This window comes from Somniosus microcephalus, chromosome 6 (genome assembly GCF_052327205.1).
Source record: "Somniosus microcephalus isolate GS21.2 chromosome 6, FLI_Smic_1.0, whole genome shotgun sequence".
In the NCBI taxonomy this organism is placed as follows: Eukaryota; Metazoa; Chordata; class Chondrichthyes; order Squaliformes; family Somniosidae; genus Somniosus; species Somniosus microcephalus.
Genome location: NC_140992.1, coordinates 242,051,144 through 242,057,143, shown reverse-complemented (window position 1 = coordinate 242,057,143; position 6,000 = coordinate 242,051,144). Strand labels below are relative to the sequence as shown.

Genomic DNA, 6,000 nt, shown 5'->3' with positions numbered 1-6,000 from the left:
TAAGCTCAGCACCTCATCACCCACAATATGGAAATGCAGTGTTTTTTTTTTTCAATCTTCAATTAGGTGCACTGAAACAACAGCCCTACTTAATTTAACTTAAATCTTGCAGTTCGAAGGAAGTTGACCCTGACATGCAGTCAAACCCATTCACTGAACTTCATTGCCCTGATGTGCTGTAAAACATGCCATTTCAGCAAAGCACATGGTAAAATAAACACAGATCCCTTTTCGAGCACTCAAGCTGATGTTTTGATGCTTCACCCATATCCCCGGTCCCCTTATGCTGTGCAAACAAGCTCCTGCACCTGTTAGCACCAGCTGTAAAATTTTCCTGTATAATTGCTGGGCAGTTAGTGGGCAATTAACCCACCCTGCGCCAGCCATGAGGATAATACAATCGAAATGGATGATCTGTCAAGTCAGAACTTGACAGCCCAAAAGTTTGGGATTTAACGGATGCAGAAAATAAAATAGAGAGGAAAAGAAAGATTAGATTAAGAGAGAGAGATAAAAGAGACAGAAAGAAAAAGTAAAAATAAAACCATGTAATTTTTTTAAAATTTCCAACAATAATTAAAATCTGAAGGATTGAGATTTCACACTTGTAAAAGTTAATTTTCAGTGTCAGGGAGGTTGTTTGGCAGTAACTAAGACATATCAGGCCATTAAAAAGAGTACTTAGACTGAAATGGACAAGCCCTAACTTTCTGTGGTGAGTATAGTCGTTATCTATGAGGTAAGTACAGGAACTTCACGCCAGTCAATACATCTGAATGGGGAGCCAGGCAGCGAGATGCCTTTTTTGCGCAGCTTACGGAGAAGTAGCGCATCATGGACAGCATTTAACTGCGCATCTGTGTCGCCCGAAGTTGCTGTCTGATATGCGCATAAAATACAGCGAGCGCCAATAGCCGTAACGTTATTTTTACAGTAAGTTCTGGCACAATTTGCAACAGTGCCTCTCAAAGTATATTCCATTTCAACCACTACCCGGCATCAGATTTACAGAATAGGCCAATTGGAATATAATTAAGATAAAATAACACAATTTCATGGGAGCTGCGTTGTTGTCCTACCACTTTGAGGATTTCATTGATTATTCATGTTCCTGAAAAAACAAATTCATGCGCTCCCCCTCCCCTCTTTCCTGGAATAGTGTTCCTCACCTCAAGAACCGATTTCAGAACATCACAGCATACGGCATACAAGACATAGTCTACTTGGGGAATTATAGTCTTCCATTATATTTTGGACTTGATATAAAATACTACTGCAGCGGTCCAAGAGTTAAAAGGGAGTGGGTTTTATAAGACAAACGGGAAAGTAAGGCATAACCATCTATACCCGACGCATGAGAAATAGGTTAGTCCTGAGGGACTGGTAGTTGCACTGCTGTTATTACCAGCTGCTGCTGTCTCTGGGAGCTTGAGCGGGAGTGGTACCTGAGTGCTGGAGCTCCCCCTCGCTCTTTCCACCACAGTGTCTCACTCTGCCTCTCACTCGGGCGAACCTGAGAGAAAAGACGGAATTCGGGGCTCGCTCGCCAGGTACTTTTTGGTCGTAACTGTGCTTTTTACAATGATAAATTGTTCTAGTCGGTAGTTTGAAGTATTAAATGGAGGGGTGCCGTAACGAATACATAGGGAGGAAACCGAATAACTCGTGGAAAGATAAAATTAATTGAGTTACATTTCCGGCAATCGGGGCGATTTGAAGTCTGGGTTAATTTCAGTAACCAGACCGCAAGCAAATCAAGTCGCTTTTATGAATTAATTCGCCGTCAATTTAGTTTCTATCACTGCATCCAGGTCAACTCGTTTAATCAGCTGGCCAACTTTAGCGCTGTCATTTAATTTTCAATGTTTTAAAATGAACTATTTAGCATATAGAAGCAATTTTTCGCTGCGTGTTAAAGCTTTTTTTTTTAAAAACCACCTTACAGTGTCAGTGGCATATTGTTTATTGTTGTTTATCAGTGTGCTTAGTGTTATGTTTGCATTTTTTAACTTATTCATTGGTAAGAAAGCGCCCCGGGTCGTGTGCCAGATCTGCGGGCTATTTGCAAGTACGGATGTGACTCGGGGTCGGGAAGCGGGGCTGTTCCTTTAAGAAACTCTTTGAATTGGGCACAGATTGTTAGGTTTTAATCCGAATGCAATGGATCGGAGTTGAGACAAAGAAATCGAGATTTTAAAAAACAATTTTCTTGTAATCTAATGCCTTGTCTGGATTAGAAATAATTTTGGGAGCTGGAAATTAAAATTGCGGTAGTACGGTAATGTCAGATTTACAGGGCAGCGGAATCTATTGCGTTTCAGCGCAGAGTACCTCAGGTCTTTGTCAAGTAATTAATTTGACATTTTCTGCTCATCCTCTCTACATCGGGCACATTTATATTTCTTATATACCATAAAATGAAGGTTATCATTCTGCTATACTTCATACTTTACATTGTTAGCATATGGCTGATAAGATGTTCCCAACTCATGCATACAGGAACCTATATATATTTATTCGGTCATTAAGCGGCATGCACCCACTGGATACTTTAATTTCTTCTAAAGGCAGATAATCCATATGAAGAAGATTAACTAACTTCTACACCAGCCATGTTAAATCACATTTCTCGAGATTACCTATCATAAGGCTTTTGCACAAGTAATATCTGTATAAGTTTGTGTTGTGCATCAGCAGTAGGTGGGACCTAGACATAAAACAATGAAACAAATTCTAAAGAAAATCGTTTAAAAGACAGTCATGAAAAAAGACATTAGAGGGAATGTTTATGAGGATTTGGTTATAGCTAAAGGCAGCTAGAAATGACTGCTGTCTGGAAATGATATGTGGCCCACTTTGAGTTTTGAAGACACAACATACAAGTTTATACCAAAGGAAAGTCTTTTGGGAGCAGTGTTGTTCCCAACAACTTTCAGGACACAACCAATTAAATTACAAAGGTCCTTTGCTGACTACTGAAACATTCAAATTACTTTACCAACCTCAGCAGCATTGCTGTGAATGAAAGTGAAGTATGTGGCATCAATAATTCTGATTGAATATTTATACAGCATATAAAGGGCAATAAGTTGACCAACATTATTCCATGAATTGGCTTTTATGCACCTATCATGGTATGATTCCACCATTCAGAACTGGGCAACACAAAAAAATTAAACTAAATATGTTGGAAACCGTTCCTGATTTTCACAGCTTTTATCTAACATACACTCAAAATGCTAAGATTTTCACTGCTATCTTTAATACAATACAATGAGATTCAAATCTTTCACCACGGCAATTAATACCATCCCCCTTACCTAACAACAATCTTTAGAGAAAATCAAGTTTTGTACTCTGACAGATACTATGAAGGACATCCTCTCCTTTCATTCTGGCTGAAGACTTTTCCAGATTCCTGTATCAGCGGTTCAGGTTTATCCCTGCCACAATTCTCCAGGTTTGTTGGAACAGGAGCTCAATGATCACGCTATCTCCCAGTAGCTGATCAAAATTCCCTGAATTAATATGGAAAGTTTCTCCCATTTGATGCATAATGGTTCTCTGATCAAAGCTCAAGGCTTCCTTTATTGAGCACCCAAAGCACTCAATGTTGAAGACTTTCATAGCTTACTTAACAATGATCCAAGGTTTCCTCAGTGATGGCTTAAGGTTACTCCACCTAAGCTTCCTGACCAGTAACCATATTTCTATTCTCACGAGCTTGCTGCTATTTTGTTTTTGGCAGGATTATTTCAGTGACATTACTTTGCTAATACAGTCTCACAAAATAAGTAAAATCACATGGGATTTAGTCATTTGTGATAGAGAATTGTGATGTTATATCAGCCATATGCTAACAATGTAAAGTATGAAAAATAGCAGAATGCAAACCTTTTATTTATATAATATTTGATGAAATATAAATGTGCCTGATGTAGAGAGGATAAGCAGAAAATGTAATTTTATTATTTAGTAAAGACCTGAGGAACTCTGTGCTGAAATGCAATATAGATTCAGCTGTCCTACATCATACATGGCCTGCTTTAGTTAATGTAATAAAGTGTGGTTTTGCCTGGCCCAGTCTGTTCAAACCAACTAATTTTAGAATAATTTTGTACTTCAAAAAGATGTGAACTATGGCTGGAAAAATACACATACCCATTTCCCTACTCTGTCTCCTAACCAATTCTCTACCCATGTCAAAATAGAATCATAGAATGGTTACAGTACAGGAGGCCATTCAGCCCATCGAGCCCGTGCCGGCTCTCTGCAAGAGCACTTCAGCTAGTTCCACTCCCCCGCCCTTTCCCCGTAGCAGGTACTTATCCAATTCCCTTTTGAAAGCCACGACTGAATCTGCCTCCACCTCCCTCTCAGGCAGTGCATTCCCGATCCTAACCACTCGCTGCGTAAAAAAGTTTTTCCTCAAGTCACCTTTGGTTCTTTTGCCAATCACCTTAAATCTGTGTCCTCTGGTTCTCGACCCTTCTGCCAATGGGAACAGTTTCTCTCTATCTACTCTGTCCAGACCCCTCATGATTTTGAACACCTCTATCAAATCTCCTCTCAATCTTAGCTGCTCTAAGGAGAACAACCCCAGCTTCTCTAGTCTAGCCACATAACTGAAGTCCCTCATCCCTGGAATCATTCTCGTAAATCTTTTCTGCACCCTCTCTAAGGCCTTCACATCCTTCCTAAAGTGCGGTGCCCAGAATTGGACACAATACTCCAGTTGAGGCCGAACCAGTGTTTTATAAAAGTTCATCATAAATTCCTTGCTTTCGTACTCTATGGACTGGATTTTCATTGAGGAGTCGGGTAGGAGGCGGGACTACAACTTTTGGGGTTGTAGTCCCGCCTCCATCGAGTTCTAGCCAACCCACGCGATTTTGACTTAATTGACCTTGTTGAGCCCACCCAGCGGGCTCAGCAGGCCAATTAAGGGCCACCCGGCAACAGGTGACATCACAGATTGATATTTCATCTGTCAAGACCTTTTGACAGATGAAATATCAGCGTTTGACAGCTGTTTGAAGCTGTCAAACACTGACAATCTGTACTCCAAGTAAATTCCTTCCTGTCAGGATGAATTAGAGATCTCCCCAGAACAGAAAGCTGAATGCTAGAACTTTTGACAGATCGCGGCCATTCTGCTTTCTGTGCCGGTGAGATGAGGGACTCCCGAGACCTGAAGGAAGGAAGGCTGTAAAGGTATGTAAATGTAAGTACAACTTCTTTAAACACTTTACACACACCAAACACACTTACCTCTGCACTCATGCACCCACCACTCATCTGAACACCGGACATCTCGACCCCTCCAAGCCCTTCATCCTGACGGCCCGCCTTGCTAACTTGGCGTGGATTGGAGCCATCAGGAATCCCACATTTCAACAATGAAAATAGGGATTAGGCTAAAAACTGCCTGTTAACTACCTGTTAACAGGCAGTTAATTGGCACTAATCCCCTTCCCGCCTCGGGGAGGCGGGTCCCAGTGCAGGTCGGGTACCCACCTCCTTTGAAACTGGCATGGAGGCAGGTTGGGGGTGGGATGGGTTCATGCCCCCCGATTTCAGGATTTTAACCCCCCACAAGCCTCCAATCCTGCCTCCACGGCCCAATGAAAATCCTGCCCTATGCCTCTATTTAAGAAGCCCAGTATCCCGTATGCTTTATTAACCACTTTCTCAATCTGCCCTGCCACCTTAAACGATTTGTGCACATATACCCCCAGGTCTCTCTGTTCTTGCACCCTCTTTAGAATTGTACCCTTTAGTTTATATTGCCTCTCCTCGTTCTTCCTACTAAAATGTATCACTTTGCACTTTTCTGCGTTAAATTTCATCTGCCAGGTGTCCGCCCATTTCACCAGCCTGTCTGTGTCCTCTTGAAGTCTATCACTATCCTCCTCACTGTTCACTATACTTCCAAGTTTTGTGGGCTCTGCAAATTTTGAAATTGTGCCCTGTACACCAAGTCCAAGTCATTAATATATA

General features: G+C 41.4%; 1 protein-coding gene across 1 annotated transcript in view; it reads left to right on the top strand.

Moving 5' to 3' along the window:
* Window positions 1-1,086: 1,086 nt before the first annotated feature.
* The window catches only part of cpne7 (copine VII), a 202,783-nt gene continuing 197,869 nt past the window's right edge, over window positions 1,087-6,000 (top strand). The window contains exon 1 of the mRNA XM_085991647.1: window positions 1,087-1,550. The gene's annotated coding sequence lies outside the window, so the exon portion shown is untranslated. The remainder of the gene's footprint in view (window positions 1,551-6,000) is intronic.